At 41.2% G+C, this 26,240-nt stretch overlaps 1 long non-coding RNA gene across 2 annotated transcripts in view; it reads right to left on the minus strand.

Moving 5' to 3' along the window:
- LOC110292289 overlaps positions 1-26,240 on the minus strand; it is a 218,763-nt gene that overhangs the window by 14,523 nt on the left and 178,000 nt on the right. The window contains exon 3 of one of the 2 annotated variants that reach the window (XR_003836433.1): positions 15,494-15,726. This is a non-coding gene — a long non-coding RNA (uncharacterized LOC110292289). Of the gene's footprint in view, positions 1-8,142; positions 8,212-15,493; positions 15,727-26,240 lie in introns of those variants that run through there. The other variant, XR_003836434.1, reaches the window with a different exon arrangement.

A 26,240-nucleotide genomic window follows, 5' to 3' on the forward strand; every position in this document is an offset into this window, starting at 1 on the left:
AAGGGAAGGGAAGGGAAGGGAAGGGAAGGGAAGGGAAGGGAAGGGAAGGGAAGGAACAAAGAAGGAAGGGAAGAAGGGAGGAAGGAAGGAAGGAAGGAAGGAAAAGAAAACACATACACACACACACACACACACACACACACACACACACACACACCACTCCAACCCCAGAAGAGGGGTCTGGGTGTTCTTTCTGACTGTGGGGAAACTGAACTCCTAACTTTTCCATGGTGGCTCTTCTGCCTCCCCGATATCACGACCTGTGAATAAAACCACACTCACTTGAATTTGGCAAGGTAGAGCTCTACTTGGGAATTTTTCCACCTGACTAAAGTTAGAGGAAAGACCTGGGTATTAATAGTACATGATCTCTCTTCAGTATAGAACTCTATTTTCTTTCTTTCTTTTTTTGTTTTTAATCTTAGATGTCCATTTGCCCTATACTGAGCTCTGCAGCCTCAGAAACAGGGCACCTTTATAATATCAGGGTTTCTAAGATTGTAGTGATTTAAGCCAGTGTGTGTGTGTGTGTGTGTGTGTGTGTGTGTAAGTCCAATGTCTAAATCTACGAAAAGAAATACAATATATGTGCTTTCTTGGAATAGGAAACACACTGGCGGGATAGTTCTTACTCAAGCAGATGTAGGCTGAATCTTTCTTATCTTTTTATTTTTAAAACAAAATCCTGATTGTAGTTTAGATTAGCCTTCTATATGCAAGTCTCTTGCCTACACCTCCTAGGGTCACAGGTAGGCACCAACATACCAGGATGGCTTTGATATTTATTAACTCGAATATTTTGCTAAGACTCTTACCTCTTGGACTCAGACCTGATAACTGAAAATTATATCAACCTTCTAGGACTGTTACACACATTTCACGTGCATCACCTAGAAGCATTTTAGGAGGTGCCTGGCTTAGAGCAGGTGCTAAACCTTGAGGTAATACCAGGGGTAAAAGAGCCAAACTTAACTCCTGTGCTTTTTCCTCATTCTATTTCCAATTCAGAAACCCTAAATAGGACACTTTGCTGCCCAGCATCTGTTTCTGATCATAAAGTGAGGTTAATAACAAGTCTACCTCATAAGAACCTACCTGGAAAAAAAATACTTAAGGCTCTTGGAACATCGCCTGGCTGAGAGGAAACACTGGATAAACGTTAGCTGTTATTACATGCTGCGTTCAAATCACGTGCTCTTGTTGAGTTTCACATTTCCAAGGGTCCTGGAAACAAAGCTTAAAAGGAGAGGGAAATGCATTTAATTGCTGGCACTACAGAAATGCTATTTAATGGATGGATGAATGGATAAAAGACATATGTTCATCAAAGACAGGTGGTAATACAGCCAGTCTATCTGAGGTAGACACAGAGGGATGATGTAGATAAAACAGGCAACGGGGAGTCAAAGAGCTGCAGATCCCTGCAGAGTGGGACTCTGACCCAGGCCATGTACTAAAAGGGGAAACAGCATGAACAAAATGGACAGAGGAATCTGTAGCACCATGAGACTACAACAGGCTCTCCAGGTGGGCAAACCTCTGTGTCCTCTTAACAAGTTGACCTAACCACCCAACGGACCTCCTACATTCCCAAAGCCCTGTAAGAAAGAAAGATACAGTCCCGCCTTGGGAATCTCAACGTGTAGATGGGAAGACAGTCTGATTTTACATGATTTTAGGAGTAGGTACTAGTATCCGACCTGTGTTGGAATGAGGCTCAGCCTAACAGCTTGGGATCAAAGGATGGGAACCAGGGTATTTCTCAAGCGAGGAGCAGCATGAAATAAACAGAGCAGTGGTGACAGCACAGCACTTGTCACATAGTAGGAAGTATGCACTGGAGGTATATTTTTTTGCACACAACCACACATATACATGTATGCACACATACATAGACATGCCTACAAAAGTGATGTTTTTTGTCTTCCTGATTCCCATAGACCACAGAAAATCAGAGAGATTTATTAAACTGGGAGAGGGCACACAGTCCATAATCCTCAGAGCAGAGTATGAGACTTCAGAAACAATAGTCTCAACTATTCTTCTACCAAAGCCTCTGGAAAGCAATAATCCTCCACTACACATTGTGTTTTCGTAGCATGGAATCAGAACTTCTGATCGATGCTGTCCACCTGTTGAAGTCCTGTACCCCAGTTCACTGGAGTAAAGACCCAGCTATGAATCCTGTGTCCTGGGACTCTTGGTTTGTTTGTTTGCTTTCCATAACGCAAAGGGTTTCAGTTAGGCACTTTGTGATGGCAAGAGCAAGGTTAGGAGGCCACTGGCACTTGGCCTGAGGCTTCTTCTGATGGTCCATTTCCTTCCAAGTGCTGTTCGGCTCATCACCTGGGCCTTATTCTGTCTCCTGACTGCACAACAAGGGGATCCCACTTCTCATAATACAGAGTCAAGGAAAGAAAAAGAAATAAATAAAAGCCCAGACTCTTCGGCTTGTTTCCCAGCGGGAAACGCTGCCTTCACCTCAGATCCACTCACTCGCGTGCATGGAGAAGTGTTCAAATGACAAGAGTTAAATTCAAACCATGTAGCCGCTTTCCGCTATTTTTTTTTCCTGACTGAAGGCAAACCATTTAGATGTTTGTTTCCAAAAAGGCATCTGTCAGCAATCAAAGAGGGGAAAATGCATAAGGCAGTGCAATTGTTTGGAGTAGCATTTCCTGGATCCTGTGAAATGCTTGAATTGTTCCCCATTATGCTCACCAAATAATTTTATTTCCCACAATAATTGCAATATTTAACATGTTTTATTTAATCTCGTTTTAAGGCTATTAACAACAGGGCCACACCGTGAAAGAACTGCTATCTGAGGAAGGGCAGTTTCCAGCAGGCTTTTAGTCGACAAGGATAATGTTAAATGTTCCTAATTGTTCTAGATTTAAAACTGTTTTCCAAAAATATCTAGCATTTCTTTGTTCAAGACTACTGTGTTATCTCCCACAAAGTCCTCTCAGGTTTTCCATCATTCACAAAATGAAATCTGGATGCCAGTTTAGGTGGTGCCCCATTCATTCATAAATAATGGGCAAGCATAGGACATTCGGGATCCTGGAAATGCTGGGCTTCAGAGGACAACCACCTCCAACTTCAGAGCTCTCTGACAGACAGACAGACAGACAGAGAGACAGACTTAGACACAGAAACGCTGCAGCCTCACAAGTATGTGTGTCCGTGTACCCTCATGCAGGAGAGGAAGCTGGATATGATATAGTGGGACAGGGGGCCTAAGGAGGGGAATGGGTAGAACGAGAGGTGGATTCAAAGACAGAGCGATGCTTCCTTTTCCTATTCCTTCAAGGGGGCTGGGGTAGGGTCACGTGGCTATTTTACATTATACGTAGAATTTACAAATTCTTTCCTTGTCTTCCTCCAGATGGTCATTTTCATAACGCTGCGGTTGCACAAGGCTGAGAAGGACCTGGCCGGGAAGGTTGGGGTGTGTTTCTGAAAGGAACAAGTGTCCCTCAGGGGACTCACTTGCTATGCTACCACAGGTCCCTTAGACTTGAGACAAAGGGCACACAAATAACCCCGCAAAGATGGAGAGAAATCCTCCAAGCCCATGTTATTAGAAGATTACAACGGGACGGGTAGGGGGCGGTCACAAAGAAGAGGAAAAAATGCCTAATTTATTGTATGTTCATCCCTAAGTGCAGCCTGGAAGCCATGCTTGAAATGAGAAAACACCTCTGGCTCTAAAAGACTAGACATTACTTTACTGAAATTGTTTTGGTCAAAAGGAGCTAACTGCTGTATTACCATAATGCTAAATAATTAGATGATGATGATACCAGTGACTATAATAACAACAATCCCTATTATAATTAAGGAGTGGTCCATAAATACAAAGAAAGAAAAAAAATACCAAGGTAACCTCTTTGCAACTTAAAGACCTGAACCAAAGCTACCAAAGCATAATTAGGTTGAAACTATGCCTAGGAAAAATTCATTAGCTAGTTGAAATGTTAAAACCACAACTCGTCAATGATCGCAGTTGTTCCCTGTGAGAAATAGTAATCAATTCTCCCACGCCCTGAGGTACCCACATAGAGACCTCTGGGTACAGAAGTGTAGACTATCACCAGTGGGAACTTGGGAACCCAAAGGTTGCTCAGCTACAAAACAAAACTCAGTAAGAGTTTTCAGTGTCACTCTCACACAGGTGTTCTCTGCAGTCCCTCCCAGCCCAGCCCAGCTCTCAGGAATGGCAGCTACCAAACACAAGTGACCAAAGACAAGATTCTGGTCATTTCCTGTTCCCTGTAAGTCTTTAATAAGTGGCTTGAATTCAGTAGCTGTCTAGACTTCTTCCCACTTAAAAAAATATATTTTTTTTCTAGTACTTCTTATAGTTAGGTCCATATTATTACATTTTTTTCAGGCCAAAAAAATTTTTGGCATAACTTAAAGTAAATCCCTACAAATAAGATGACTGGGTTACAGTATGGAAATCAGAGTTAAATTTTCCTGATTGACGAGACTCTCATATCAAACTTAACTGGAATTGTGTAAAATGAATTGATAAAAGACTGCTTACTTTATTAATAAAGATTTAAGATGACCAGAATTCATTTCTACGGCATCAAATAAAAAATGTAGCTATATGAGCTAGTGTTGGCTAGAACGCACACCGCGCCAGCAATGTAGTACTTTACTTCCATGAAAACACAACGAAACACAGTGCCAACTGAACCAGAAAGCAAGGGACTCTGAGGCTGGCGTCCTGTATTTAGGTTCTTTCATAACCAAATTAACTAATGAATTAATTAAAAAAAATTTTTTTTAAAACACAACAACAATAACATCCAAAACCACAAACAAGGTATAGAAAGAGAAATAATTTTCCCCTGGAATCTTTTTTTTTTTTCTCTCCTTGGAAAACCTGTTCGGTTATTCCCAGATTTAGTTTTAGACTCTTTGCTGTGCTTCCAAGGGAGATGTGTAGCACAGCAAAACCTAAGCAACAAACACTTTCTAAAATGCGCAGTTCACAATCTTGAGGAGGGTGGCTGTGAAAGACAGATACTGAATCAGACTTAGAGTCTGAGTTGGGGGGAGGGAAAAAAAAAAGCCCCAAACGTTGCATGATAGTCTCTAAGCAGTTCCATCTGTCAGGCAGAAATTTTAGGCTAATAGCCTGTGGCGATCTCCCTCCGCAGTCCACTACCTGCCTTTGTCCTATTAAATCTCTTTATTCTCCTTAAAAAAAAAAAAAAAAAAAAAAGCAGGGGGGGGATTGTTGGAAGGAAAGGAAAAACCTTGCAGACCAAAATCATCTGAGTGATGAAGCCCTAATTTTAACCACCTCCCTTTGATGTGTAGCAGTGGGCTCTTGTTTTAAAGAGAGAGAAGGGAAGACAGTTCTAGCAGCAGACTCCTCATCTCCACTTCACCTTGCCACTGGGTCTGGGAGAGATTGGTTCATTGTCAAGGAGATTTTTTTTTACCCATGATTCCATATGGTATGGACCGGACTACATGTTGCCCCACATGCCACTGCAAATGTTTTCTCAATTAGGTGTCTTATCTCCCGTGAGTTAGCATCAGATGAAGCTTGCTGACAGCGTAATGGCAGGGAAAGCTTCCGACGGCTCCATCAAATGGCAGCTTTGCTACGACATCTCGGCCAGAACTTGGTGGATGGTGAGTTGGCAGCCGGGACTGCCTTTTTTTTTCTCCCCCCCCCCTTTTCTACTTTCCCTCCCTCTTTGACAAAATGTCCCAGACCTCACATTCATCAAACTCACATTTGATTTTTTACACTCTTCAGTGAGGCTGCCTCGCACTGCTTGCTCTTACCACCCTCCCTCTCTTTGCCACTGTGCAACTGGAGTTCCCAGTAATGCTTGCCCTTGTTTTCCATGGGACGGTATTTGGTGTGGTTTTTTTTTTTTTTTTATTGAAAACATTTTTAAGACTGTCAAAGTTTTAAGGTGGAATTCTGTATTCTAGCTATGGATGTCTGCAGATTAAAGAAAAAGAGCTGTTTGCCCTGCCCCTTGGGTTTCGCGTCTTCTGTCTAGCTTCACACCCTCCTCGCTTTTGATTTTTGAGAACTATGGGGTCCATGGTTCTCCTTGGCTGTGAGATTTTACTAGGGATGCATATCAAACCTTGGACTGGTGCACGCAAGCCCTGCCTGTGAGAATCCTTTCATGCCCCAGTAATTGGAATGCCTCAAGTCACCTGTGAGAGTACTCTAAGGCTCCATTCGTCATTTTCCTCAGGGGACCAGAGCTCTGACATCTAACTTTTCCATATCTGTTTATATCGGAGCAGACCTTCCATCTCTAAGAACCACCAACTTCGAGTGGAACGGGCCCACACACCCTTTCTTTCCATTTCTCTGGGTACAAGAAAGTTTCAGGAACTCCTAACTTGTAGCTGCAGAACGAGTTAACTCACATGTCATGGTCAACCAGGCCAGACAACCTTTGACTTCTGGGATCTCTAAGGGCTGGGGTGAAGTGGGAGGATGGACAATAGCTCATTGTCACAGGAGACGCTTGCCCTGTGAGGAAGAGAGTCCCAGAATCATTGCTGTCCTCGTTAGGGTGGTGTCCGTTAAGGATTAATTCGTTAGCACCGCATTCCTAGTTTTCCGTAATTATTATTCTTACAGCAAGCGTGAATTCATCCAGGGAGTGAGAAAAAAAAAAGTTTGCTTCCAGGACAATGAATGTATTATCCGTTCCTAACTGGACCGTGAACTTCAGCTCGTTTCACATAGATATCAGTTTAAGAAAAGGAGAGTGTGTGTGATGTTGTAGGGGGAGTCTGGCGACTGGGATTACAAAACAGGGCATGGTTCACTGTACGATCTACAGAAAAAGTACTCTCCCTTCCTGGACAAATGGTGCTATCCTTTTGGCAAGACGTAGGAATTCGGAAGACTGAGACTTTTAAAAGTGAACTACTGCAGGATTCTATTCGGCTGCTGCCTGGGATTCAGTATGTCCATTCCAAGGACTTGAGTAAAAGTGGTTCTGGGTATGTGTGTGCTTGTATATTTTCTCTCGTAATTTCTTAACTAGACGTCTGAAACTTTACCAGTGGTTACAGAACAGTATTACAGAGTGCTTTTGGCTAATGAGATTCGCAATCGTCTATCTCTTACGACCCTGAGCGTATTCAAGGCATTTATTTTCCCATTAGACTTTCTGCCAGCAAGAACAAGGTTTGCTTGTATGAGATGGTCATATTGCTTCGATTCACACAGCTTGTTAAGCACTACAAATGAATTTACTGATTAGATTGGCAATTATTTTCTACGCTAAGTTGTAAGCTTGAAAAAAAAGGGGGGGGGGGAACCTGCTCTCGGGAAAAACATTCTTTTTTCCCTTACTGTACTTAGGCGGTCCTAGATTTTATAGACTGTTAATGGTAAATCCTGTCATCTTTTTTATTTCTTGCAAATATCACCAAAAGGCTTCTCTAGAGCACGCGAGTTCTTTCTCTCTCTCTCTCTCTCTTTCCTAGTTTGGAAAACTGTAATTTCTTTTCTGTAAAGTTTACTTGGAAGTTGCTCTTCATCTAAAATTATTTTGCAGATGTTTTACCACAGGGAATATAATGTATAAAAGTGGTGGGAACACTTAGCAATGCATTTGACTCAAGATAAACAATGCAGAAAGCTCACACGCTGCTGTTTAGGCTGCATACTGAAAAGAAGTTTCTCGGGACTTCAGTGCCTCTTGATTTTTGCTTTGAATAAGGGGTAAGAAATCTACAAGCTCTTTAGAGAAGATATAGGAAATACCACAGGAAATAAATCAAATTTTTAGTTCCCTTAAGGGCAATTGCACACCATAGAATTTTAGACCTACCAGTTACAAATAATTCTGATGTAAATTTTCCAGTTTTGGTGGCAAACTAAGGAAAAGCTTTGCTGAAGGATGAAACAACTAATGAAAAGAATACAAATTTTATATTTTATTTCTTTAGTTCTCTCTCCTTGAATAGCCCTCACTCCTTCTCCCACAAGATCGCCACCTTACTAGCCCAAACAATTTTTCCAAAGTGAAAAAAAGAAAAAGAAAACTCCTGGTTTACATGGTTCCTCAAGCAAAAGACAGTTCAAGATCTGAATTTCACATTAAAGGCAAATAAAGCTTTAAAAATTACCTCCTGTGTCATCTGGCTGCTCAGACTCCAGGCTCATAGTGGGAACCTCCGGCTTGGTCCTCCCAGCATACAAAGACAACTCAGTGAATGCCCCCTCCGCCCATGGAGACTCGGCCTCAGCTGCCAGCTCCGGGATATGCAATTTTGCTTTTTAATGAATCGTAAACAATTTGTATGGCAAATGAGTTTGTTTGTTTTAGTTTGGGGGCATGTGCTGAGCCAGGTTGTACGAGGTCATCACCTATTCCAGGATTTAGGTGCAAATGGGTGGAGCTCTGGGTCACTTTTTAATTTTTTTTTCTAAATAATAAGGACACACTAGGATAAAAGAAACCAGTCAATAAAAGATTAAGAATAACAGCCCCTCTTCCCCTTCCTTCCCCTCCCCTCCCCCCATAACTGCCCTGGCTTACAGTGGAGTTTTGTGCCCTTTCTAATAACTAACTGGAAACCATTTGCATGATGTAACCAACATTTCTTATGGGTATAAGTTTTAGCATTGTCTTTGAAAGACTACTTCCACTTTAAAAAAAAAAAAACAGCTATTTTATGATGAAAAATACTGACATGGGACATCTCCAGCATCACTTCTTAAAATTAAAAGATAACACTTTCCCGAAGGATATTGGATATAAGAAATTAGAAATATAGTTTTTATATGAAAGTGGTGCAAAAGAGAAAACAAAAACCAAAGGTGCATGGGCTACCCCAGCGTCTAATGAAAACTTTTATTCAAAGCCACCAAGTTGTAAACAACTGAGAGGTTGACAGGCAACTGGGTTCAAGCATGCACATTCTAACAGTAATTACCTTTGGCACGGCCACTTATGAGAAATCTTTTGATATCTGAGCCACTTCTCTAATGCTTTAATCATGTAAATCAAGAAATAGATATTGCGTATCAACTTCATCTCACTGTGTTGTGACATCTCTAGTTGAAACTTTCCGACAGAAAACTAAAGAGAGTACTTGCAAAATTTTTCTTCGCTCCAAATGAATCCGAAATGCCTCAAATGCATATGTATGCTCCAGAGTCCCAGGGACTCTCCTCTCTCAGAACACCTCTATTCTCCCCATACAGCTTCAAAACGAAGGCAGAATAATTCTTCTCCTGGTCACACTAAGTTAGCGACAAGGGGACAGGGTTGGTTATGGGAAAATTTGTCTGTGAATTTCAAAAATACACGTGTCTTTCTTCTATCATTCAAATTTAAGATTTATGATGTCTAAAGCAAAAAAAAAAAAAAAAAAAGTCCTGGGTGATTCTGCAACCAGCTGTTACTCAGGTCAAATTCCTGATCACTTATTTTGTGACAAATTTTTCTTTTTAGAAATTAATACATTAATTTTCAGTCAATAATTGTTGTTTAACCCAATTGTTTACAACTCAGACTTGTTTTAACAGTAACATGCTTGGGCAAGAAGGATCTGGTATGCCTTGCAGTATAAATATCTATTTTCTAAATATGCATGTAAAAACACGTTTCTGTGAAACCCTGCTTTATTCTGCTTACCAATTAGAAGCCATCAATGTGCAGTCTACTTCCACAATGGCTCGAAGCTCCGGGTTCATGGAAACCTCTTGCCTGTGTTTGCTTGAATTCATGTTGTGAGCCACATTTCCCATTTCAACTTTTAAATGATTGTCAACTGAGCAACTTTTCCAAATGACTGTTTTCTGTGTGCCTCTGAAGATACTGCCTAGTGAAGATTTTTCTAGGAATTGGCACTAGCCTTTCAACATAATGACTGAAATATTGGAAATTGCTTAAATGGTAATAAATTAAAAGATTCAAAACGAAGAGAACCAGGAAATAATAAAGTCTAAGGTAGTCTCATACCTGGGCTAATTTTAGAAAAGTCCATGGAAAACCTATGTATAGACCTTGAATTTAATGCATTTGTATGCTCTTCTAAAATATCTTTATACAGCAAACTGGCCTGATCTGAGCTAATTATTAAATGAACAACTTTAAGTACAAGCCACCATTGTATGTAACCATATCATGTCTAAGAATATCCACCAACCTCAGATGTTTCTATGTCCTCAAAACATTCTTTTTCTCTCAATAATAGATTCTAAGAAAAATCCAAATGAGGTGGTAGGGTTGACTTTTTTTATTTTCTTCCACATACATTAAGAATGTATCCTTATCATTTTCTTTGAGGTCAATCCTGCTTTTCAAATACAACTCGCTGTTCTTAGAGAGCAGCAAATACATTAAACTGGTTCCTTTTTTTTCTCCTTAAATCTAATTATGATCCAAATGTGCTTCATTCGGAAATGTGATTGGCTGCTTCAGCTAGCCTCTGCTCTTCTGCTATCGTTCTAAAAAATCTTGATTTCCTGTTGTTACGGTCATATTTCTCCTGTGAACTTTAGACAGTGAAATAAATGCTTTGTCCTTCCTTATTTTCTAGTTGAGTTTCCTTCACCTGTCCTGAATATTGTCAGGAGTGTTTCTAATTTAAAACCAAGAGAATCAGGGGCTGATTAGAAGACAGGAAATTGGAGGATTAAGCTGTCTGGTTACACTTCCTTTACTTATCAGCACTCAGTAACTCACTCTAGATTGCAAACTCAACGGGACAGTTTTTACAATTCATTGTTCTTTCTGGGCGCTTACCTACATACAGCGAGGGTGTGTGGCAGCCCGTGAACTCCCACAAGCATGCAAATGTATCGGTGAGTGTTCCTGTGTGCACATGTGAGTATAGCGAGAAGAGAATCTGCAGCTGGGGGTTATAAGTGGACACTTTTAAGTGGGGCAGTCCCAACCAAAGGGGGGCTTATAATGGAGGCATGAAAGTTCACATTAAGACCATCATCCCAGGATAGTCCTGTGAAGTGGAGTAAAGAATGGGAGGCTACAAAGGAAAAGGCAAGAGGCGCTAATTTGAAAGTTAGAACTAGACACTGGTAGCCCCTATGCTGTTCCTCTCTGAGTTTGGCTCAGACGTGCCAGCACTCATATCAAATAGAGAAGTAACTCAAAACAAGTGAATGAGTTAATCTAACAGGATTCCCAAGGCCACTTTGGGATTCCCTAGCCTCCAGACAAGAATGGGTTCTTTCTTCTTGTGACAGCAAGTCTGCATGCTCCAGATGGGCTTATATTATGAGATAGATGCAAGTCAGGGAATTAAACGGTAGATCAGGACAAGAGAATAAAGGTTGGTCTTATGTCACCCAATCACCCAAAATTAATGACATAACACAAGTAAACCGATAGTACAGATTCTTACTGCACTGTGTATATTTACAGGGCAGTGTTCTAGAAGCCAGGCAGAAAAGTACCTCGTTTGACCTCATTCTGCCTTGCCCTGAATAAGAATTGGCTGGTTTTATTTTAGAGAGTTCTTGGTGTCTGTGTAAGTCCACCACCCATTCCCCCCTGCCCCCCTCCTGCCCCGGTACTACAGAACAGTAGAAGATGAAGTGCATAGGAAAGTATGGTGTGACAAGAGCAGGTGGTTGGTTAACTGGTAAAGGGGAAGTTAACCCTTAACGGCTTGTTCAGAGCGTCCTCCATCCCTTCACATGTGTACCACTGACCAGGCCCAGAGATCAGCTGTTGTTTCTGTTCATGAGTAGAAAGGGGCCCCTCAGTACCTAGCTGAATATTTCATCTTCACAGGTAACACAGACTGATGTCTGTCTGGTAGATATATGCTTGATGTTTGAATACTCTTTTATTAAATATCATCACCAATCTAGTTTATATTTAAAAGAAATAAGGTTAATAAAGGCTACCCATCACCCAAGGCAATGTTCAAGCTAAAGACAAGCCACCTAATCTATAGAGTCCACTTGTTTGCTTTAGACCTACTCGTCTTAGGTGAATTAAATAGAATTTCATACTACGCAGAACTTTAGATGATTGAGACCACCCATTTGTAAAGGCACAAGTCTGTTTTCTGTAGCGTGTAAAGTTTATAATGTGTCAGAAGGAAGGACAGGACAGCAGTCTTGTGACGTGATGTCCACTCTTGATAAGAAAGTGCGCCATCTTCCTGTTGTGTAACAGGACGCTTCAGTGCTATTAAACAGGCTAAGGAACTGTGAAAGACCTGCCAGGCCTGACGCATAAATCCCATCATTTAAAAAATATCCATCTGTGGGTTTAAGTTCTTGAAGAATGGCAGGAACGTTTTTATTCTGTTATTTAATATCTATTTAATTGATATTTTGCTTACAGTTTTAAGTGGATTGTGCCATTTTTCAAAAAGCCATCTTTTCACAGAAAAGTGCTTATTCTCTCCTCCCATTCCTCTCTTCCTCCCCCTATTTCTCATCAGCACAAATGATAACATAGAATATTGGTGCTGAAAATTAGGGTTAGATAGTTTTCATTGCCACAAGACCTTCTAACTAAAGGTTTGCTCCAATCCAGAGTTTTCAATGACAGGATACAGTATAGGCTCTATATGTCTACTGTCAAACAAACAAACACCTATTTTCCAGACAGCCAGAGCTTTTTTTCCTTTTCTTCCTTCCTTCCTTCCTTCCTTCCTTCCTTCCTTCCTTCCTTTCTTTCTTTTTTTCTTTCTTTCTTTTTTTGGTACCAACATGATATAATTTTTTATTCCTTGCAATCCAGGATATTATTTTTGTATGTGTGGCCCTTGGGCTGCACATGCTGTTGCTAAGCTGGCCTTTTAAATGGCTAAAATAAGGTATGAGGATCAGGTCAAAGGTGGAGATTAATGATCCCAGGCAGAGCAGCCTGCACAGAGTCAGGACTCACGGGGAGAGCCAGAACATCGAACCCACATCGGGCACCTCATACAAGTAGCCGAACCACATTAAACCACATATCCCTACACAAGTGCTATAGAGACAAGCCTATACCATCTAAGGGATGGTTTCACCTAAATTCCCAGGACAGCCCTCTCTGCTGCTCACCCTCATATCCTCAACCACCTACTCCACAGATGTGAATCTTTTACCCGTGCTAATGAAATGGCTTAGCAGCTGGATTTAATAAACCCCCTTCAGATGCTGAAAAGATAAACATTGTCAACTAAATAATTGATTTCATCCATTTATTTAAGAAGCAATTAAAATCGTCATACATTGTTCTGGCTTTCTTATTTCAAGAAAATAGTGATCTCACTTCTCATTTTGTAAGTGTGTGGGAAGCAACCTGGTAACAGGTGTTACAGGTAGTAGCCCCGCCTCATAAACACTAAGGAATCATTGAAAGACAAATTGCCCAACACTCAGGTCAAAGTCTACACAGTTTTATTGGTATGGCTTCTAAGAAAGGATCTACGAAAACAATTTAAATAACTATAGAAGGGGCTGCTATAACATCTCAGTGAGAAGTCAAGAAATAAGCCTAGACACACAAAGTAACAAATGTAACTGTTTCCTAGTCAAGCATCTGGGCTAACGAATCCTGTGAGGGATCAGTGTGTTGGTGAGAGCTGGAAAGCAGTTATCTATTTGCCACTAAACACAGTGCATGCAGCCCTATAGTAACTACACAGAGTATGTCTGCTACCTGGGATTTGTCGCTCTGGATACACACCATAGATCAGAAGACAGAATGAGATTCTAGCATCAAAGTGTTTCACTGGACAAAACAGCAAACAACTTAAAGGCCAATACTCTGGGGGAGAGGTTCTAGTCCTGCAAACAACACTGCAGACTAAACCAATGGCATCTGACCCTCTTCTCCTGCAGGTTTTGTAGGAAGAATGCAGTCAGGGGACTGGAGAGTATCTCAAATAAGAAAGGGAGCCCTCAGGCAGGAAGGGCACTACACAGATCATGCAGGTACCAGATATTGGAAGAAGTGTATGGGAGGCAGAAAGGAAGTCTGGGTGTCGCAGATTACCAAGCCCACTCCAGTCACTCTACTATGGCCTTGTGGTTCCAGAAGAGACTTGAGATCCCCACTGGGATGTGATGTATGCAGATGGGGGATTCCTTAAGCACTCAGGCTAAACAAAATGCCCATTCTCTCCACCCAGCAAGTTCCACCCTTCTTTCGATGCCAGTGGAAAGGAGGTTCCTTTATGGAGTTTTCTCTGGTCTCAGGGGCTAAATGAATCTCTCCCTCTATACGCCTCAGGTACTCTTGCTCAGAGAATACCATCAGTGGTGAAACCTTGCTGGAGCATTTTGATTTGTTCTCTACAGCTATGTTGTTTCTTTAATATCAGAGTCTAGGCCTGGAGCTTCATATCCCCAGTGTCTAGTTTATGGCATGGATCTAAAAGATCCATAGTTCGGTAAGAGATATTGAAAATGTGTGGCAGCAGGAGCCAATGAACCTCTGTGTTTTCCCAGAGAGAGATCGTCACCAGACTTCTGTTTTACCGCCTGCTCACCAGACTTCTCTCTAACTTTTGTCAGCCTCCTATGTCTGCATGGCTCACAAGAACTTTGCACAAGGTGAACTACAGCTCACAACATCTCTATAAACGTCTCTATAAGAGTACCATTTGCATTTCCACTATGCCTGTGCGAAAACTGAGTTCTTGTTAAGATGAAGAGGACAGTAAGAAGTCTGAGAAAGTCCAAAGCTGTATCTGTGAGCCCTTCATTGCAACGGAGCCAATATGCCTAGTACTATCACACTCTCATGCAAGATCAAAAGACAGTGGTCTGTAATCATATTATTAAATGAAGACAGATTTCATCCCACTTTACAGAGACTACAGGAGCCCTAGAGACCAAAGTTCCTCTAAACTCAAACTCCTCCCAAAGCCCAGGTTATAGTGACCATTCTATGAAATAACCATTAGGTCAGAGAACAGGTCATTGTTTCTAGAAAATCAAGCAGGTTCTTCCTCCTTCTCTGAGTGACAGGTTAGCAAGAGATTTTCTCTTTTGTTTTCTATTTTCTTTCTCCGTTTGTTTATTCTTTCATCGTCTTGGAAGTAAGCATGTATTATTTACTTATAAAGGTGTTATCTGGGGGTGGAGAGATGGCTTAGAGTCTAAATTTACTTTCCTCTCAAACATGAGGACCTGACTTTGCATTTCCAGGGGTGACATAAAATCCTCGATGTAAAAGCATGCACCTGAAATCTTACCACTACGAAATGAAAGCAGGAGAAGTCCTTTGGCTGGCTGCTCATCCAGCCTAGCCAAACCACTGAACTCCACGGTTTGGTGAGAGACTACGACTCAGAAATCAAGATGGACAGCAACTGAGAAAAACCCACAACATCAGACTCCAGCCTCTATGTGCACATATGGGTCCACATACATACATACACACACATATGCACACACACACCTTCCCTCCCCCCACAAATACACTCAAACACTCATGTGCATGTGTGAACATACATACAAATTAAAATTTAACAATATAATAATACTGAAAATATGTACCTTATTGACCTCATAAGAATGGCAACAGGAGCAGCTGACAGTTTGCATGGGCATCGGAGGTCTTGGAGTTGGAATATGACTAAGTATGTTGAAATCACAATGCCCAATTCCTTCATTACGTCCTTCACCAACATGTTTGTGTAAGGCTTCCCTTCTTAGACTGAGGCATGGAGTTCTTCCCATTCCCTAGTGAAGCAGCTGTCAAAAGCACAGACTTCAGATTCAAGCTGGCCCTGGGAAAAAATGCATGACATGAGATGAACAGTGCCTAGAAACATTCTGAATGCATCTGCATCTTCAAAGTGGAAACACAACAGTCACTGTTGTGGGGTTTAATGGAACAGTGCATATTGCACAAGCCAGAAACCTGAGAGTTATCCTGACCTTTCCTCTTGTATATTCTGTCTATCTAACTTAAGTTAGAGCCCATTGCATTTATTTCCTATGTAATTCCTAAATTTTCCACCCACTACTGTCTCCCAGTCCGAGCTGCCATCTTGACTGGCCAACATTACCACAATAGCTTCCTCACTGGTCTTGCCACATCTATCTTTGCCTCCTGCAATTATTCTTCACATCGAAGGCTAAAGGATCTTTTCAGAAACAGGTCATCAGTCATCTCAATGGATTGCCCTTGCTTTTAGAGAAAGAGCAAAACCCCTCAAGAGGCCTGCATGCTTTTGCCTCTCCAAGCCTGTCTCGGGCCATTCTTCTCCCTGAAAGGCTTCATCCCTGAAACTGAACTGCTGTCAGTTCTTCAAACTCTCAGCACCTCAGATGCTGAGCACATTCTTCTCCTTTCCCTAGAAAATGATTCTCGCTGTAGTTAGCATTCTGACTACCATTCTCAGCACACACACATTTTCTTAGGATGCCCCAACCCCCAACACACACACACACACACACACACACACACACAGAGAGAGAGAGAGAGAGAGACAGAGACAGAGACAGAGACAGAGACAGAGACAGACCAAAAAACTGTGTGAGAGAGCTCTATGGGATCTCAGGACACTCCAGACCTCGATACATACACAAATTGAGCACTGTTTACATTTGGAAATGTGTGATTGTTTACTGCCTTATTCCCCCATCAGACCATAAACTCCATGAGAGACAATATGTTGCTCATACATGTTTTCTTGCCTCCAGGAAAGTGTCTGGCATGATAGTAGGTAGTGGAGAGATGTTTATTGATCCAGTGAGCAAGTGGGTGGTAGAATGTACATGGATGTTAACTACTGTTATTGTAAATAATATTTTTCACACAGAGAAATGTACTTATTTACAAGTGGGCAAAGTCTTCCTTACATGTACTTAAAATTGGTTCCTAGTAAAATATCAATTAGAAACTCAAGGTAAGATCCTGCATTTGAGCCCTGGCTGTGCTAGAAGCATACCTTGGCTGCCAGATTGCCCACACATGGCTGTTGAGGGCTCAGCAATCTCATGATCTAATGTTATTTGTGAGGCATTTGGCAGATGATAAACATTTAGCAAGTGTTCGATGATTGCTAGTAAAAATATTAATAGTCCCAAATATTCCTCCCATAATTTGTGTGGAGTTCTAAATCCCCCTCAAACTCTCTGGTTGTCAGTTACATCGCCTTTGGAATGGTGGTATCAGTCTCTCTCGGTAAAGTCCAGGCACTGTGCGAACAATCAGGCTAATTCTCTAGCAGAAAAGCCTTCTTGAAAAAATCATGAAATTTCACAAACCTAGGAAGCCACTATAGCAAACTGTAAAAACACAGGCTCCAAATAGATATACTAGAACAAAATCTCCACAGCCATTCTGGGTATGTTCTGACCCTTTCCAGCTTTCCCTGATAGCCCAATGTGAGGAATGAGAAGTCAGTGTCTGTTCTCTGAGCCAACTATAGCATCAAGGGGTTGATAACTGAAAGAATCCACACAAGTGTGCCAGGGGGGAGTAACAGACTAATGTGGAGGAGATAAGAACCTGTGGTGGAGTCCCTTTTGCCATCACTCTGGAAACACCAACTCAGGTCGATTGCTCCTACGTAAAGTTAGTTCAGTTGTCGTACCTGCCTCATGGATAACAAGTTACGTGTGTAAGTCGTTAACAGCATGGCTAGCATGTGTTTCTCATTTACTAAGGGCCAGCAGCCATTAAATTTGTAATTATTTTCAGCGATGGTGTCAAGCACCGTTATTGTCCTAACTACAACAGTTTAGTGTATCCCTATTTTAGGGCCTGGGAAAGTAGCAAAGCAGTTCAAGAACATCTCACAAATGGATTCTTTCAAAATGATGGACATGTATATGAAGACAAAGTCATTACTCTCCCAGTGTATTCGGTTAATTTGCCCAGTCAGTTTAGGTAACACTAGTACCTGTGACTGAGACACCTCTCAGAAACCCCGAATTTATTAAAGAACATCAGCTTAACAAGAGCCTCATCTCAAGACAGGGAAATCATTGCTTGTGGTGAACGTTCATCCAAGCAAGGGTGCTTTCTGCTCAATGTACAAAACCTGTTTCTCAAGCCAACACTCGGGAAAAGACATGGGAGAATGCCATTGTAACTTACATGCACAGTGCACATGGTGATGTGCAGGTACTCTCGCTGTTCTGGGAACTGTCAAATGTCTAACTCAACTCAACACCCTTAGCCATCCTCAGAGGAAATCAGAAGCCTCTTGTTCCCTTGGAAGATGGAGCCATGACTGCATACGAATTCCTCTCAAGTTATTGATTGCCAACATGCTTAACAAACCTAGTAACAGAAACAGCTTCTCATCTTAAAAAAAAACAAAAAACTGTATCATGAAACAATGAGATTATTTTAAATAACATTAAAATAATAATTGCAGATCACATCTACTCAAGCACATCCATGCTTTACAGGCTGCCTCTCTTGTCTGCTATGCTTCCATTCTGTATTAGCCCATTTAGCAGATTAGAAGCTGAAGGACTATTTAGGCTGTTGAGATTGGCACAGAAGTAGAGGTGTTTGCTGGTGCTGTGATTCCCTCCCAAACCCACATGGTTAAAGGAAGGAATTGACACTGCCAAGTTGTACTCTGACCTCGTCATATGTGTGCTCACACCACACATACATATCGGAATGCACACAAGTACAAGATAAATAAGAAACTGTCATTAGAACTACCATAAGCAGGTAAAGCTACTTTAAAAATAGGTGACTGATCTTTGATTTGAACACTGGCTACACATTCTAATTTAAGGTGTACCTCATAATAGCAATGCCTGCTATTTAAGATTTGAGCTAGTTATTAATCATGCTGTTAATATTTTTTCCAAGGGAAAATAGACCCCAAGAGCACAGTAGGAAGCGGTATTTGAGGCCACAGAGCTACAGCCCTTCTGCACAGGGTAATGGTCAGTTCCTCAGAGACTGAGTCAATGAAAAGAACTACACATCTCTGGCTTCACAGTCCCTCAAGGAGAATTCATAAAGAAATCACTTTCAACCTTCTCTTACTTAAGGCATAGAGAATGGGGTTTCTTTAAAAAAAAAAATAGTCACGTGGATTGACTCAGTGATCACTCTGGCAGGAAATTCCACTAAGTCCATGTCGATAACACAGGATAAAAATGTGTAATAAATGACCCATGACTAGGATGCTCCAAAACCAAAATCAAATAGTCACCTGTTATGGCAGTGAACCCTGTACCCACCAGGGACCAACAGGACCCACCAAAATCCACCAGGACCGAAAAGGACCCACCAGGACCGAACAGGACCCAACAGGACCCAACAGGACCCAACAGAACCCAACAGGACCCAACAGGGCCCAACGAGGCCTAACAGGATCCAGAGTAACTGGATTGCCAAATACCAGCAACACACCAAATTACAGGAGTGGCAAATCATGGCTCCAAATAAATATATGCACACTTGAAAATGAGTGGGTGGGAGTAGAAGATAAGAAAAACACTAAATGCTGTTAAATGGGAATGAAGGGAAACTCAGAGGAGGAAAACGTTTGAAAAATCACAAAGTAAAGAAAACCATTAAAATAATATTTACTCTTTTCTATATTCTAAAAAAAAAAAAGAATAACAACATTAGAGGGGAAAAGACAGATACATAGCTGGAAGGAAGCATTTTAAATGAGATTACCAAGTAAAGTGGTGATTCAAACAACCAATACTGCATAACAGTCTGACCCTGCTGCTGTGGACAGACACAGAGTGGGAGCCTGGATGTGGTAATTCAGAAGCCGCATTTTCGATAACCTTCCCAAACAAATGGATTACACAAAGTAAAAACCACCATGTGACAGAGGATGACACTATCCCCAGAAGGAAGACGCAACTCAAAAACTGCAAAGGTGTTTCTACAACCAGAATGATTGGAAAGGAAGCAATAATCAAAGACATTAGAAGAGGTTGAAAGAAAGAGCAAGCACATGGAAGACATTAATATCCTGAGCCATGTTTCCTGTGTTTTGGGGGAGTGCTAAACAGAGGTTCCACCTACACTATGCCTTCACAGAGGAGCAGGCAGGGCAGCCACAGTGTTCAGTGAGTGAAAGAACAAAATTTTACCAAGCGTCTTATCTCATGTAAAATTCTAAAATTCAAATTAATTACCAACCTTGATTTTAAAATAAATAAAAACCAATGGCTACAGTTTGGAGACTTCAAATGAAGTTGGAAAGAGGATGTTCTTACTTCCCCGTCACTAAGGAAGTTAAAATGCACACACTGTTCTGTGTGTATAAATCCAGACTACACAGCCATAAAAGAGAATCAAAAGAAAAATAAATTAAGTAAAACAGACTAACAGAAGTCAACAAAGCAATCTGTATAACAATAAACGCAGGTGGTCTAAACAAGATTCTCAGATGAATTTAAAATATTGAGGCCTGATGTTTGTTACCTCTGACATACTTAAACAAAAGTGTTTATGTTAAAAATGTGGAGAAAGCTGAGTTATTAAATAGAATGAAATGAAAAGAGAAATAATCTCAGTTTCTGATGTTAGCAAGCTCCAAGTCAGAAGCAATTAAATAAGGAAACTACACAAATGTATAATATTACCTGTAATTTATTCATAATAGCCAATTAGAGGACAGCAAGAAAAAAGTATAGTAATCAATTCCCTCATATATCAACTAACCTAATATTAAATGATAAAACAGAAAAATTAGCAAAAAAACGAAGGAACTGACAGAGACCCAATTTACACCTGTGTAATTTTGTACAGATTCACCCAAATTTGATAGTGCAATTAAATAACGATATGGCATGAGCCATTTGAATAAATATAATTAGAAATATTAAAATAACTAGAGAGTGTTGACCTCTATAAACAGATATACCATCTTGTAGAATATTCACAAAAGCTTTATGAAAATGTACTATGTTGCACAGTATACATACATGGAAGGATATGCACACAGTAAATTCTTAAAGTAAAGGCTTTATGTGCTATCAAGACTGTCCATGTGCAATAAAATAGGAAATAATAACAGGAAGTGGTCAATATCACAACAGAGTTAGTTCCAAAATTACCAATGATGGGCAGAAGCCCAAATTGCCATTTTTATTGATAGCTGTCCTAGAGATCCTGAGCAACTCTGAGGCTATGAAATTTATTGAAGGAAGTCTACAGTATTGTTATCTTCAGGTGAGGAAATTAAATTCTTGAAAAACCCAAAAGAAAGAAATAGAAATTATTGTAACAATGGTTTGCTAAGGTGACAGCAAACTCATCAGGAAGCAATGGCAGATAGAAGTCATGTAGGAAGCTGACTCTGTTCCCAACAGTATCCAGAGCAAAATCACAAACACCTAGGTCTTCCCACAGCAAGTAGGCACAACTCAAATAAATGACACAAAAGTCATTAGTGAGTGTGGATACTGAACACACTATACATACTGCAAACACAAGTTGTCCCACCAATTCAAGCTGTAGGTTCAATATTGTTCATAACAAGCCCTCAATTACTGAGCTGTACATTGCTTTGTTAGAGCTGTGAAATTTACACAGTAGAGAAGAAAATTTGTTTACTTCAAATTTTCCATTAAATGTAAAGAATGAAAAATGCTATTTTCTTCGTTAAAAGAAGTATCATTGGACTGAGTTTCCAGGACCATACTATCACCAAGTACAACGTGCTAGGTTCCTAGCAGGGAAAATCTTCTGTTCACAGAGCTGAAGGCCCCACAGGAACCCATCACACCCTGGCCTTAGAGGAAGCCCAGGTTCCTCACAGTTCCTCACACAGCACTTTCAGCTACCTGCCAGGAGCAATTTCATGCTTTGGGGTTCCAATCATAAGATGGTCATTGAAAATTAAAAATCTGTCACCAGTTTTCTGCATATCTCTGTTCTGTCACAGCTACCCACCTGCATGGAAGGTTTGCTCTCACACCACAGCCTCACAGCTGATAGGACCTGGCTGATGTAGAATCCGAGCTGGGGTTAGAGTGAAGGTTTTGGCTAGGGTTCAGAGCTGAGATTAGGATTACATTGAAGATAGTGTGTTCGAATTGTGGTTGTAGTGGAATAGGTTTCCAAAGGGTGTTCTGGAATGAAATTTAAAAACCCAAATTCAACAAAAAGTAGGACCATCTCACAGGCACAATCTAAATTTCCCCTAAGATTCAGAGTCAATAAAATTACCAACATCACAATATTATCCCAAGGTATCCCCAAGCCCCACGATCTTTCCTTTGGGCCTACTCAAGAGACAATCCCCCTAAAACTGCTATAAAACATGGACCTAGCATAGGAGAGAATCAGTCAGAGGCTTCTAGTAGCCAGGCCCTTACACCACACTCTGATGAGCTCTTCAGGTTCAGGCAAGGATGGAAACAAGCAGAGCTGCTTTGAGGTGTCCTTCCCTGATGCCTGATAGACCAAGGCATCTTTTTGAGAAAAGCTGATTTAAATTCTCAGTCTTATGGTTTTTTTCTGGCTACTTTATTAAAGTAGCTATAAACCAAGAAAATTGTTCATTTCTACTTAGTATAGTGTAGAACAATCAAGATGCTTTGTCTACTTGCTTTTGAATATGTACTCTTGGGTTAAATAATGCTTGCAATGAGCAAAAATTGAGGATAAAAGTCACAAGTATGAGTTGTGGCTCACGGCAATAACTAGAGAAGCCTTTACAGTATTTGTAGTCTCTTGTCGACTAAGATTGTTGCTCAGTCCTTCTCTGTCCCCATTGTATTTATTGCATATGTCATATAAGTGACTGGTCCCCTCCTTCTTTATACTGAGTGATGAGCACTCTGGCATCCTCACTACCCGGCCCTCTCATTGCCATAACTGAGGGAAACCACAGGCCTTTCCTACAGATCAGGATGCAGAGAAGTTGAAGTTGTACCACATGTTCCTCTGGAATTGAGGACAAGCTCTGACCTTCACCTTGCCTACCTCTTTCTGTTGAATCTGTGGTAATAAAAATAAAATAAAATAAAAATAAATTCAAGGTTTTACCTTATCCACATCATTTCCTCAGTAAGTGGAATAGGCCTAATGAGCCTCCTAATGGACATGCAGAGTAGATTTTTCTATAACTGTTGTCATGTGAATGAGGTCCTGCTTATTGATTGGCTTAGTGTATCTCCTCTTTGATGGGCAAACCAGTTTAGTTGGCATTGAAATGATGGTTGGGTCCTAGTTGACTTTCAGGATAGCCTGGGCTGTGAGTGTTTAGAATGGGTCCCCTAACTACCTAGTGAACACACTCTCCAAGGAAAAACAGTGAAGACTAAAGAGAAGAGAAGAAATCAGGAACTAGAGGTCTAAGCCTCCAAAGACGAAGTCCAGCCACTTCTCTTTTCAATGGTACACAAATGAGGCATTCTCTTGGTTCTCAGACAGCTTATACATTACAGGACATTTGTTTATCCCGGCCTCTGCCAAGTGACACAAGGAGCCGCCAGCATTTCTCAAAGGGAAATGTCTCCTAGTCTTCCATGTAGATACCTCTTCTGTAACTTGCACAGTAGCATTATAAAGTGCTCTTTGTATACACATCAAGAAGGTTGCTTTCTCCCTTTGAAGATCAAAACCAGCCAAGGTGCTCACCATCCCAAGCCCAGCAGGAATATTCTCTATCTCTGGCAACCATTACCATGTTGTGGAGGAATGTCATTTTCCTAGTGTCCCTAAGTCACTAGAAGAGTTCTAGCTCCATGGAGTGATGCATGTCTACAATCACAGGACTTGTGAGGTTTGAGGTAAGAGAGTCTGAATTCAAAATCAGCCTAGGTATCCTAGCCAGATCCTGTTTCAAAAAAAAAAAAGTCATTACAATTATTTTTGCAACATCTTTGGTTATAAAAGCATCATTAGAGACCTCTGGTCTTTGTAATAATAGCTAAGCACAGTGTTCAGAAAGCACACTTTGAAAGCACTGATCCCCAAAGATCTAGAGAAAGTGTCTCTACACACGCTGGACCAACCAGGTTGATGTTCTGAGTTTTACTGTATCTTTGACAAGCTATTTGCAAAAGATGGTTATCCAAGAAAAACCTCATAGTAAACAATACTAGCTTGCCGTGCTGTGGCACTTTGAAGCAGCAGAAGATCCCACTCTTAGTCACACCATCCTGAGTAAAGAGGTTAAGATGGACTACGCTGGCATCCCCATGGTGTTCCATCCTAGTAGTCTATGGTAGCTTTATGCCAAAGAAGAACTTTCTCCAGAGATTCTGGTTAGCACATCCTCACTCTGGGAAGGCAAACCCCCAAATCCTCCAAGGTACAAAACTCTTAGAGAGCCAACATATTTCTATACCATAAAAAAATCACTTTATGCATGAAAGTATTAAAACTATTGCATAAGCCACATGTCTAATGAACATAAACAAATTGTCTGTTTAGTCTAGTGCCTCATCCCAAGAAACAGAACTTGTAATGTGCACATAGTACAAAATCCAAAATTTTTCAGTCTGCAGCACTTTTATTTCCAAGCATTTAGATAAGAAATATCCCACCTGTGTATCCCGTCACCTTTTTCTGTTATCCACTTAAATCCCTTCCCAGACATGTTAGTCCGGTGTGATAAAGACTGCCTACTGGGGACGCTTCAAGGGGGAAAATGTTTATAACCATTTCTAACCGGATGGGGGGGGGTAGGTTGCTCGTGACTGTTATTAATTATGATAACAATGAAAACCGTAGCTCCTTTTTGTTCCTTTCCATCCTTACCACGTTTAGCATTGATCTTTATCTGAAATGACAAACATTTTCTATGACAGTTTGCTTCCACCCAGAACATCTGGTATCTGGCCAGCAACTGTAAATTGATGCTCCTGCTCTAGTGTCTGACTCACTGGGAAGGGGCAGGGAGGGGGTGGCCGCAGAGACAGACGCTGCTAAGACATTTAAAATGCACACTCCCCTAATAGGAAACAGAGCAGACTGTGATAGAGGAGGGAATGAGAAGCTGTTTGAATGAGGGTGGAGGCAGGGAGGGTGGAGGGAGCTCCCTATTACTAAAGGCTCAAGCAAGCTGGGAAGGAGAGAGCAGGAGTGGGGTTGCCTGATAAGATAGTAACAGAAAGCCATGTGATGAAAGTCTGCCTGAACAGAGTCTAGGAGCAGAGAATCACCTGACAAAGGCAACAAAGGGTGGCAGAGGGACGGACGCTGGAGTGGCAAAGGGCTCCTGCAGGAAGGCTTCAAAGATGATAGGAAGGCGAATGAGTTAGGAGACTATAGGGAGGGAGAGTGGGTAGGACACCCTTCCCATGACAGCTTCCCAGTTTTCTGATGAAGACTAACAACTTCCCCTTCTAGGATCCCCAAGGCATTGAGCCCACCAAGCTAGGAGCTTGTTGACTTCAATGCATTTAATCTCACAGGTGTATAGGCCCCAGACAGAATTTCTCAGGGAAGATTGCTGTATATGTTAAGGTTCTGTTATGGAAATCAGAAAGAATTCCAGCCCCATCTTTTTCCCACAAGACTATAAAGCAATTAATAGAAAGCTTTTGGTACATTCATGGAGTCTTCTGGCAAGATCTTCTGGACATCTATCAGGTTTTGAGCTATGGAATGGCAGGGACCAAGGCCACATAGGAAATAAGACACAAGCCCTAACTTTAGGAATGATAGGCTGTTTCAACACAATGAAAATTCACTTCTGGCCTTCAGCTATTCATCTCTGTAAAGTTTTCTAGGTCCTGAAACAATCTCTACAAGTGTCACTTACATAAAAAGAACTTTCCATCTTCATCAAAACAGTAGGCATCTGACTTAGACGGCCTTTATTAGTACTCCTATTATTGCTGGAAATAATGTATCTGGAAGAAACAACCTTTAAGTTACCCTGTGACAGAAGACATTTCTTTGTTTAGGATTGGACTCATGTAAAAACCCAAAAGCAATAATGAGAGAGAACCAGCCTTATGGGAGAGATTTTAGGAAGACCATGCCCAGATTGACACAAATTCAAAAAGTATTCAAGGCAGAGATTGGGAACCCTGAGCTCTGGGTGCCAGATGGTTGACTCACTGACAAACTCAGGAACACCATGCCCTGGGGGCTGGGCAGCTGCCATGCAGTTCCCCATCCCTGGGAGAGTGCCAGCAGGCCGTCAGCACCCTCACCCAACACACTTTTACTACGAAGGTGGGCACTGAGAATCTGTTGGTGTCTCAAGAGATTAAACTAGTCCCAAGCCTACAGTCATTTTCACACTTCTAACCTGCTGCCCATTGGCTCCTAGGATAGAAAGGGTTTGACTTTGTTTGTTTTGCTTTGTTTTGCTTTGTTTTGTCTTTTCTTGTT

Source organism: Mus caroli, chromosome 4, assembly GCF_900094665.2.
Source record: "Mus caroli chromosome 4, CAROLI_EIJ_v1.1, whole genome shotgun sequence".
In the NCBI taxonomy this organism is placed as follows: Eukaryota; Metazoa; Chordata; class Mammalia; order Rodentia; family Muridae; genus Mus; species Mus caroli.